The sequence below is a fragment of the Meleagris gallopavo genome, chromosome 10, assembly GCF_000146605.3.
Source record: "Meleagris gallopavo isolate NT-WF06-2002-E0010 breed Aviagen turkey brand Nicholas breeding stock chromosome 10, Turkey_5.1, whole genome shotgun sequence".
NCBI classification, from domain to species: Eukaryota; Metazoa; Chordata; class Aves; order Galliformes; family Phasianidae; genus Meleagris; species Meleagris gallopavo.
Window position 1 is genome coordinate 17,740,190 of NC_015020.2, and position 11,974 is coordinate 17,752,163.

The 11,974-nt window shown below is 46.9% G+C and overlaps 1 long non-coding RNA gene across 1 annotated transcript; it reads left to right on the forward strand.

The window, feature by feature from the left end:
• Positions 1 to 3,652, forward strand: LOC109369287. The gene is made up of 3 exons (XR_002118183.1): positions 1 to 52; positions 1,582 to 1,658; positions 2,858 to 3,652. It is a non-coding gene; the product is annotated as an uncharacterized LOC109369287 (long non-coding RNA).
• Positions 3,653 to 11,974: the final 8,322 nt, after the last annotated feature.

The window sequence follows — 11,974 nt, forward strand, 5'->3', positions numbered from 1 at the left end:
TGTCCCTCCTTGGTGGAGCTTTCCTCTGCAAACCTGGAATCTTCTGACTGGGGTAAGCAATCTTCTTCCCTTTTGGCACCTCGCTATTGTGCTTGTCCTTCCATCACCACATCTCTGGTGAGCCCCCTTTTCTCATTGTATTGATCTGCCCAGTTGCTACAAATGGTTTGACTTCCCTGCATTCAGCTGGTGATGATGCAAAATTAGTGATGCCCTAAGCAGAAGGGGAAGATGAATACTCTGAAGACAGTCAGCTGTAATTGTGCTGGGCTGATCATGAGGACTCTCCTATTATCTCAGTTTCTATTCTGTATCCCCACACCCTTTTCTATGCTGCGCAGCCCGGGCTGCTGCATTATGCAGACACTGTGTCTGGGCGCGCTGGGAAGCTTCTGGAAGTCAGATGGTCATTCAGGTGTGCCTATCTGAATTCAGTCTCTTTCTTTCCGTTCATTCTCACCATTATGAACATCCCAGTCATCCAGGCGTTACATCCCATCATTCAAAACAAAGTTCAGCCCCACAACACCTACCAAATTTACCAAATTTATTGAAAATGTTCTCAGTCACCAGAGTTCTTGGTGATCTGAACTTATCTAATGCACTCAGGAGATCCAGTTAGTCAAGGTTGTACAATACATGATATACAGGATGTGACTGATGTTAAATTGACTACAAGATAATTAGATGCTAATGTCACCGTTGTGTCAGGATGACATGAATGTCACTAACACTACACAGCTGTGTAACTTCTGAGTGACTGCAGTGTCACCTTGAAGCTTGCTGAAGGCATCCAAATTGTGGAGATGAGACGTTTGCAGTGTTGCCCCATCTATAAGGAGTGCTGTTTGGGTGTAGGCAAACACTGCAGTTACAGCTGCTTCCAAGTACGTTACGCTCCTTCACCACTACTTATACAAAAGCTGCAACCAGGGAGAAGATAACACGGCAAGAATGAACTGAAATAACCTCCTTTGCCCTCAGTCAACTCCCACCTGAATTCATCCCTTACCTGCGTTCACACACAGAAATATTCTTCTCCATTCTCTGCCTCTTAGATGTGCTAATCCTGGGCAAACGACAGCAGTCCACGGAGGAATGAAATAATAAACTGTGAATCCTGATGGTTTTATTTTGTTTTTGTAATTTGATGAATCATTTTTTAATTGGAAAATTGGAGGATTTGGTACAGTAAGGGCAGCAAGAAAGAAGATGCTCAGGGATCATCAGGAAATAAGTGCTACCTCTCTTGCTGAATGTATTAATGTCTTAACATAAAGAGCTGCACTTAGCATTTATCTCCTCTCCCCCACTTTTTCAGCTCAATAATCAGTATCTAATCAGGTATTAATCATGTTAGACATAGGATAATCCCATTAAATGTATAGGATTCCTATTTCTCATCTTGAAGCAGTAAAACTTGCACTGATCCACAAAAGAAAAGTACTTGTGAAGTGCAAAACATCGCTCATATACCTGCAGCATTCAGAGCTCCCCTGAAAATCTTTCCCAGCTCTTTTCCTTCTGCTATTTGCAGCCGCAGATCTCTTCCTGCTCCTCACATCTTCCATCTTTTCCCAGCCCCTTTTCTTCAGCCTTGCAGGATCAAGGATCTGCAGGAATGTGCCTTGGATGGCCGTGCTGTAATCCATCGATAGGTGAGGATATAGGACTAGCCCTGTGTGTGCCAAGTGTGCCTTCACCTTTCAGCTACTCATTGATCTGGGATGCTGCCCTACAAAGCCAACTTAAAAAAAATAAATAAGGAAGCACAGAAAAAGAGCATGGGAAAAAAACTAAAAAATTAAAAGAGAAAAGAAAATAACACAAGGAAAAGCTTATGTTACTTCCAGTAGAAATACTGGGAGAGAAAGGAGAGACAGAATTTCTGCTTGGTGCAGTCAGGTCTCCATCTCTAAGGCTGTTTTCTGAGGCAGGATGCTGGGCATTTTGCAGTGTGTGTTGTTTCAGGCAGCAACTTCTGCCAGGGCCTCTTCTGCAGATGTCAGGGAATAATGCTGTTTTACATATGGACCTCTCAGCAGTGACCTGTCAGGCTGTGCAGGCTGATGGGGTCCAGAGCACAGTAGGGAGGGAAAGAAGGAAAGGCCGGAGAGTAAAGTGTGACAGAGGAGAGGATGTTTACCAGGACTTCCACACCATCAGGAAGAAATTCCCCTGGATAACTGCATCTCCTTCCAGTACCTAAAGAGAACCTATAAAAAGGAGAGGAGTCAACTCTTTGGAAGGGTAGATAATAGCAGGACAAGGGGAAATGGCTTCAAGTTGAGGGAGCGAAGATTTTAGGTTGGATGTCAGGGAGAAGTTTCTTACAGAGAGAGCGGTGAGGTGCTGGAGCAGCTGCCCAGAGAGGCTGTGGATGCCGCGTCCATCCCTGGAGGTGTTCAAGGCCAGGTTGGATGGGGCCCTGGGCAGCCTGGGCTGGTATTAAATGTGGAGGTTGGTGCCTTTCCAACCCAAGCCATTCTATATCATTCTGTGATCTCCAGCTCCTCAACTTCAGGAAAGGGTTTGTGATCAAACACCCTCTGCCACCTGAGGGCTGAGCATTTGCTTCCATTCCAGGCACTGCAATGAGAGTGCATGAGACTTCAGCACCCACCACACAGACACATCTTTTGCTTTCATAAGGCCGGATACATAAAACCTGTTCTCTTCTGCATCACAAAGCAGAATTTATTTTAATCCCACTTGGATCTTATCAGTGTTAATATCAGCTCTGTGGCACAAAAACTGGACAATACTCATGACGTGAATAAGGAAGAGAACGTCTATAGAGATATTGAGATTTAAGCGCACAAACATCACTCAGATGTTCTCCCCTTTCTTTTTCTAGAACTGTTGCAGCCAGACATCCCTCTCAGAAATGCAATCTAGAGGAGCTCCATAGTCTACAACAAAACTATTCCTACCTATCCTAGCCTCAAATCTAATTAAAAGGAGAAGACTAATGTTGCCTTAATTACATTCTGAAGGCTTCCTTCATTAAGGGGTACCTAGAAGTACAAGCAATCAAGGTCTCAGATAAACACACCTGTGCTTTGTGAGATCCAGGCACATACCTTTGAAGCTTGAGTGCTTTGTACTGGGATCTGTACAGAAAACCCAATATTGAAAGTTGAGTTTACGAGGCACCAAATCATTGCATGCTAACCAGCAGACATCAAGAAGATGATCTGTTTTTGCTGCTGTGTTAGCAGTGCCCTGTTCCACCAGGCTGCAGGGTGGTGGGGAGTGGAATGAGCTGGGACAGCCCTGTCCTGCAGGATGGAGGGGCAGAGGCAGACCTTCACCACCTGCCAGCTTCAGTTTGAACACCAACAACACTGCAGGATGTGTCCTGTGCTGTTAAACAGCATTTACGTATGCAAGTGGCCAGCTAGGTGTATAATTGCCCTGTTATGTTCATTCTCAGTTGGATCTCGCAAGCATTGGGCACATTCAGAGTCTTGGCACTGCAACATGCAGAGCAGTGCATTAAGGCATCAAAAAGGGTAACTTAAAAGTCATTGCCATGGCGACATGACAACTTATTTTGCGGTATAATATGTTCTATGAAATATGTATGATCTTATTTTATATATACCATTTGTTTTTAGCATTTCATTTCTGATAATAGCCTTTTAATGATAATCACGGCCTTTTAATGATTGTAATAATTAGACTCTTATAAATCAAGATGTTTTATGTTAACTATGCTGAAATCCTTTAAAAATGTTTATTTTTCCCAGCACTTTAAAAGCTGCTTTGCTCCTTTGCAGTGTCTGGAATCTGTTTGGAGCAGCCCTCAGAAGCATTCCTGGGGCTCCTTCCTTCCCCAGCCGTGCAGGGCTCCCTGTACCTGTTTCTTCTTTCCTTAAGATGTGATAAGAAGGATGAAATCACGCATCCACTGTTTTCATAGGAAGAGCCATCAGTAACATTCTCCATCTTTTCATTAACCACAAATTGTTGCAGGATGAAATGCTGGCGATGAACCTGTAAACAAAGGGCTTCGAACACCACCACCAAACACTGAAGTACCCAGAGCTGGAGGCACTGCCTGCTCTCCCCGGAGCAATCGATAATCTTTCTCTATAGTCCTCGCTTTTTTTCTCCTAAAACTAATATTCAATAGCAAGGTGACTTACATTCCCATTCTTTGAAGAAAACATCTTTACTGACTTTCCAGTTAAAAGTATTGACAGCTTTCAGTAAGGTAATATATCCAGAGGGGAAATCTCGATTCATTTGATCTTGCAGCGCCCCATATTAAATAGGAAGGTTTAATTATACATCTAACAGTTACTTACCCTTTTTGACATAGTTTCATTAGACTTTTATTGAAGACAGGGCTAGGGAAATAGAGCACCATTAATACTTTTTTTTTGGGGGGGGAAGGGGACTCCATCTCCTACATTCTAGGCACTTAATGAAGTGCGCTCCTGTGCCAAGCAGGCTGCTGAGCTCAGCAGGACTCAGACCACACCCCAGTAAGTCCCACAGCAGCAGGTTCATCATCTGCCAAGATGTGTGGGCAGAGCACAGCACCTTCCAGCCATGTGCTTCAGATGTGACAGAGCACGTTGGGGACTCTATGGAGGCCCATGGAAACCCTGCAGTAGTGCCACTCTCCAACTGGGTGGTGATGGTAAGGAGAGGCTCTTCTATTGCTCCACAGCAATTTTGGTGACAATGTGCAATGCTTCAGTTTCCAAGGAGAGATCTCAACATCATCAGTACTAAGAGAAAAAGACTGCAGCCTCAACAAAGCTGCAGTTCCATTGACTTACCAGCGCGAGCATCTCTCTACTGCAACTCATCTTCATCCATCTCCTGCTCACACTCATAACTGTGTTACAAGTTGGCATGGAGGCTGACATCAGCCCTGCTCAGGTGGCAGGAAAGTTGTAAAGATCATTATGCTGGAGATTAAACCATATCTGAGAGCTGATAGCACTCCATAGCATAATGGAGTGCTCAGATCAGGTCTGAGGTGACCACACCTCACATACATCAACTTAGCCATGGCTCTGTAAAGCATCACGACAAAGCTGTGGGCTGCTGATTTGATGGTAAGTAGCCAGCAGAGCTGAAATCACATTGCACTGCATAGCACTACATCAGCACATCTTCAGCCAGGTGATGGTTCAACCACAAGCAGATGGTGCTGCAGGAGCAGTGTTTTCTCAGAGCACAATGCTTCTGAACAGGTGTGGGAGATCAGCCAGTGCTGCTTGCCAGCTTCTGGCCTGGGGAATAAGGCCACAGGGACAGCAAGCTCTGCAGCTCTGTGTGCACACAGGGACACAGGACTGCATGCTGCCATGGTGCATCAGCACTCTCCTGTGCTCCTGTTCCCCCCAGCCCTGCACACAGGTCTTGTCGTGACCGAGATGGAAGGAGCAGTTCTGCCCAGCCTGAAAATGAATCCTCTGGGAGATGTATGAATCTGTTATCATTCACCCAGATATTTTAACACTTTCAATGAAAGAAAACCTCAATTTAAGAAATAATTATGGTAGATCCGCTCTCTATAGTAACAATGGAAAGAGAACATTATCATCATCGCTTGTGGCAACAACTTGAACTGAAATGGGCTAAAGAGGAAAAAATAATTAGAATGAGACACACATGCCTGACTCTGAAAGAAAGATTGTTTGTGCCTAATACATTAGAGAAATTGCCCAAGAAGAGTTCAGCAAGATCCTGCCTTATCTGCCGCTCACAGGACGCTGCACGCCGGCTCTGCGGGTTGCAGCAGCTGAGCAGACTGGGACCAACACCAGCTGCCAGCAGGAGGTCAGCAGCCCTGCAGACAGGTGTGCGGGATACACTGCACAGCTTTATCTGCAGGAGACTCTTGGGAAAAACAGAGATCGAGGAGAGCAAGAGCATCATGCTGCACACCACCTGCCCCAGGAGAACGGCTCCATGCTGTTCACCATTGTAAGGGGTAATGAAAGGCAGCATTGCTTATCAGGAGCCAGGCCACATGCCTCTGCATCCACACTGGCTGTGGGCACACCGCATCATTCCTTTAGCACTGTAACGGGCCGCTCTCTTTCTGTTCATGCAGCAGTGTGGAGTCAGAACATAGCATCCTGGGCTCCTTCCAGAGCCACCAGGATCCAACCAGGAGGACCTCAGGCTGGAGAGGAAGGCAGCACATGGGGGGTGTGCACACCCACCCAGTTATACATACCTACGTATTACAGATAAATACTACACATTTCCTTTGGTGTGTGTACATACCTGCTTTGTTCACATGAACCATCCTGCCCAGAGCTGAACTCAGCGGAGGATGGACGAGGAGCAAAAATGTTAAATCCATTGGCTGGTCTGTGGTAGCATCTCCTGGCACTCCACTCCACATGGGTGCTGGAATCTGGAGCAGAAGGAAGAGGTGACATGAAGAGCTCCCAGCCAGCCCTTCGCATGCTGTGTTGCGTTACCTGCCCACAGACACCACTGCCTCTGGATGTCAGTGGGGGGAGGGCTGAGCATTGCCTGCAAGTACCATACTTTCCTACTTTCCTGGTTCACATAAGAACATGGTGATCCCACAGAAATAAAACACTGCTTTATTTTTATTTATTTATTTATTGGTAACAGAATAAGAAAGATGTGCTCATCCAGCTCTTTTGGTATCTGCCAGCAGCTATAAAATAAAAGCAAACAATAAGGACACAAGCTGCCTCTAGCTCCCCAGGCCAGGTATGAGCCAGCCACAGTGTATCAGCCCTAACCATTACATCTTGCCAGCACAGGCATTAGTCCCTGCCTTGTTTCTCCATCATCAAAATCTGAGAAAGCTCATATGTCCTGCAACCGCATCGCCAAGGCCGAGATGTGGGAGGTATTTCAAAGGAGTGATTTAAGAACTGAGGGTGCTTTGCTGGCAGCCTCCCTGGCTGCACCCCTTCCCACTAGGGGAGGAGGTGGTTTTCCCAGCAGACAATCACACACAGCTGTATGTAAAAGCCCCTTTTCCCACAGGCGTGCTGCACCCACTGGCTCCACTGTCCTGACACTGCCTGGAAAGAGAATAGTAAGGTTGAAAATGCAGCCAAGAGTGGTACAAAATAATCATTTGTGTGTCCCCCATTAGCACCGCGTTTGGCTGAGCACAGCCGAGGGATGCAAGGCACCGGCCTTCATTCCCTTGGGGGGAGGGGGGGAAGGGTGAAGGACAGCCCAACACTGCTTTTCCCATTCGAACTGCAGGTCTGAGAGCACCCTGCAGTCAGGAGCAGAGCTCCTTCCAATTCCTCCCTGACATTTCTCTGCTGAGCTCTGACTGTGTGCCTCTCCACAGGAATATCTTAAAGTATTTATTAGCATTAAGATCAATAGTTATCAAATCTTTCCCGATTCTATCAAAAAATGATACTTGTAAACAACATCGTAAGAGGGCATTTTGAACCTCCTAAGCGTTTCCTTCATTCTTTAAAAAAAAAATCTAAACTCTTTAGAAAGCCTGAATTCATGCTGCCATCTGCTGGAAGGAGAACTTCAGCAAAATGGAAACGTTTTACAAGCGTTTTTATAAAGAAAGGTTGAGGGAGCTGGGCTTGTTTAGCATGGAGAAGAGAAGGCTGCGGGGAGACCTCATTGTGGCCTTCCAGTACTTGAAGGGAGGGGATAAACAGGAGGGGAACGGCTGTTTGTCAGGGTGGCTGGTGATAGGACAAGGGAATGGTTTTAAACTGAGACACGGGAGGTTTAGATTGGATATGAGGAGGAAGTTTTTCACCCAGAGGTGGTGAGGCACTGGAACAGGTTGCCCAAGGAGGCTGTGGATGCCCCATCCCTGCAGGCATTCAAGGCCAGGCTGGATGTGGCTCTGGGCAGCCTGGGCTGCTGGTTGGCGACCTGCACACAGCAGGGGGTTGGAAGTGATGAGCACTGTGGGCCTTTGCAACCCAGGCCATCCTATGGTATTCCCACAGAAAAGAGGGGATCTGCTTCTGCTTCACTTCCCTGCAGTTGCTCTTCCCAGCACCAGGGAAGAAAGCAGAAGATATCTGCTAAATACATTCAGGAAGGAAACAGTGGAGGATGAGGTATTACGATACAAACATACAAAGTAAATGAAGTCTTTCACATAGGGGTTAATCGCTGGGAAACCACAGCCAGCTGCTTTCAGAGTGAAATGTCTGTGTTGTGAAGGCATCTAAGAGTGTTAGGCACGCAGATCAATGGGGTGGCAGAGGGGCACACAGTGACCAGCAAACTGCACCCAGCACGTAACAAACACCCAGCATGTAACGAACACCCAGCCAACAGCACCCAGCACGTAACAAACACCCAGCATGTAACAAACACCCAGCATGTAACGAACACCCAGCCAACAGCACCCAGCATGTAACGAACACCCAGCATGCAACACCCAGCCAACAGCACCCAGCAAACAACAACGCCCCGCGGTGCCCAGCAAACAGGAGCTGCTGCTGTGCCATGCTCAGCTCAGCACAAGGATGAGGACCAGCAGCAAGGGAATTTCAGGGCCAGCAAATTCCTTGCGCTGAGGAATAGCAGCAGGCAGAACAAGGACTAAGGAAGGCAGGATCTTTGCAGTTTCTTGTCCTGATGCCCCTTCAGAAGAGTTACTTTTTGTAACACTGGACTGCTAGAACAAATTAGGCATGACATAGCCTTAAAGTATTGTTACCATGTAGCTTGTTTTACCAGGAGGAAAACAAACTGTTGTCTGAGCAATGCGTGGAAAAATAAGACCAAGAAAAGTGGCACAAGCAAGTAGGTGCCAGCTGGCAAATCGCAGGGCCCAGTCAGGTCCTGCCTGGATGCAGTCCTGGGAAACATCAGAAACATCAGAGCCAGCCCTGCTCTCAGCCCCGAGCCATTAGCAGTGTTTTAGCCATGTGTTTATGTATAGCCAGACACCTTCTTCTTTTTTAATAGGTGATAATGTATGTTTAATCTCAGCACTTCAGCTACTGGAGTGTGAGCAGCGAAACAGAGCACGGGGCTAAAAATGCTCCGCGGGTGAAAAAGACAGAATTCTAGAAGCCAGCAGTCCGTACGAAGGGTGGGGGTGTCAGAAATGCCGGACCACATCGAACAGCGAGAACGCTGCCGGAGATGGGCCATTTAGACAGTAAATAAGCAGGCAGAATTTCTGTAAATGCTAAACAAGAGACATGACGGAATGTTATTGTCCCTAATCTGTTCACGCTGTAATTATGGACTCTATACTCCAGCTAAAAAGATCATTTATCTTAAGCCGAGTGTTTCAATTGCTTTTTGTCCAATAGATTACAGATATTAGCTTTAAATGGTAACTAAAAACGGCAAAGAAGTTTCAAATACAGCTGATGTGCCTGTAAAATATTTAACATTTGCCTCGCATATGGCTTTAATAAAATAATTTATGTCTATTTTTGCAGAAGCTTTTTTTCTAACTAAATTAGGTATGACTAACAAATTAATTGATTCTGCGCAGAAAAACTAATTGGGGCGGGGAGGGGGGAAGGCTCTTTGCAGACAAATGTTATCAACTGTGTTCTCTTTTTTTCCGATAGCACAATGGCATTAATCCTAACACACACAGTTTGTTATTCTATGATCTGATCCGGGCCAGAAGGAGGATTTCTGCACACGAGTGTATTTCCACAGCAGCACAGATACACAAAGAATGCACTGAAAGTAAACCATGAGCACAACGGACCAAAGCAGATAGCGGGTGGCATGAAGGCAGAAGATGTGCCCAGGAGAGATGCAGGTGGGAGCTGCCGGGTGCAGCCGGAGCTCCTGCAGCAAGGCAGAATTCTGCCCTGTGTGGCTCAGATCTGCGCTGCTGATTCTCTCGGTGTTTTATAAATTCTAAGAATGAGTGCCTTTAAGGGATATTGCATCCTTGCAATCTAGTCTATACGAGAGCTCAGTTCAAATTATGAAATGACACCGAATTTCAGCGCCGCCATAAATACTCACAGCTTGAACATTTTATTGGAGGCAACAGTGTGATTGCACGTCTTCTGCTGGAAGCATGTGAGTGTGCAGTTCCTGGAAGGAAAACATATTTTGGTAGGATCTAGGTTTATTATGATTAAGTGAAACAGCCATGCTCAGAGATGCATGTGCTCGTTTTAACATTACACCCTAGCGCAGGAGCTGGTGAAGTGAGGCGTGTTGAGAGAGGGCCTGGAGAAACTGACCGAAGGAATTGCTCTTCGGGCTGCAATGCAGTGCGCTCAGAATCATACCCGCTGGCATTTAGGACAACAGTAAGTATTTACTGATGTACAGCCAGACAGAGACATTGTCATTATCTAGTCTGACCTTCCAGATGAGACAGCTCATCTTCATTCAGTATTCCTATCTGAAGCCCATAATTTCTGGCTGAATGGAGCAGAGACATCCAATTTGATTTAGTGACTCCAAGTGATCGACCGGATCTCTGAGCGGGCTGTTCCAGCGGCCAATTACACTGGCTGTTAAATAACTGCTCTTTATTTGTTCTCCACATATGTCTACCACACCAGCTGGCAGACACAGGGTGAATCCCTCACAGGGGTCACACAGATCCTCCTGTCGCTGGGACAAGCAGCTACACCCAGACAGTTCACATGGCTCTGTGTCACCCTTTTATCTTCTGCAACACCGCTGCTGGATTTTATTCCACTTAGCCTGAAGAATAAGGATCTGAAGGGGAGTGAGCTGAGATAAAGAAGATGCGTCTTGTACAAAAGCTGAAGGATCTAACAGTTCACAGGGGGCGTTAGCTGGGAATATGTGAGAACCAACTCTTCCAGGTCGCATTCTCGTTAATTAAGAGGTAAATTACAAACCTGGAGGGCACAGCTTTCCAAACAACTCAGTGAAAGGTGCAACCGTAACACAATTCAGGATGTGAGTAACAGGGCAGCAGGGGAAGCAGTCACAGCAGCGTTGGTCCTGGTCCATTCTGCCGCATTCTCTCATTAGCACACCTACAGCTCAGAAGTTCAGTTCTTGTTCCAAAGATTAAATAGTAGATTAACCACTGCTTAAATCTGAGAACTGAAAACGTGTACTTCAGAAACACCTGCAGGATAAGGCCAGGGCAGCAGGTTGCAGAGAGGCTGATGAAACCTCCACAGGAGGAGAGGCAAGAAGCCACGGCCAGCACACAGCATAGCTGCTGTCACACTGACCTTCCTGTTGTCTATTGACAACAATTCGAACATGTGCAAAATACTGAGAAGAAGTTTATTTTGAACTACAGCTCTTAAGTCAAACCCTTTTCATTGCCCATTGAATCACCAGATAACCGCTGTCACCCTGTGCCCAGCTACAGCAGTGCAGAGTTTGCACAGTGCTGCCCGCAGGGCTGCCCTGCAGAACTACTGGCCTTGGCGCAACAGCAACAGTTCCACAGGGCTGAGCTGCAGCTGGAAATGTTCACTGATGTTAATTAAGTCAGTGAAAACAGTCACAGAATGGCCCGGGCTGGGAGGGACCTTAAGGATCACGAATCTCCAACTCCCCCCGCCGCAGTTAGGGCCACCAACCTCCACATTGAATACCGGCCCGGGCTGCCCGGGGCACTCAGAGCAAAGGGGAAAAGCAGAGAGATGGTTTCAGAGGACGCACGGTGCTCATGTAGGGAGAGCTGAGCGTGAGCCGGGCTCAGACGGGCTGCAGCCCCACCGCCCTGGGGGGCCGTGCCGCACTGACAGCCCACCCACAGAGCAGCAGGAGGCACACGTCCTGCCCGTCGTCCTCCGCTTACAGATATGGAAAACGAAGGATTTTTAGTAACTTTTTTAAAGTTCCTACATTATTTTCGGTAGCTGCTTCTTACTTTTTTAAAAATTATTTTTTTTTCCCATAGTGCTTTCGAGCTACCTGCGCCGTAAGATTTACGTGCAGACAAATCCTGCCTCTCCCCCCGACTCTGGAGCCCGCAGACGCCATAGAGGCCGATGCCCGCGGGTACCGAAGCAGTTCCGGGCGGAGCGCCGCGACG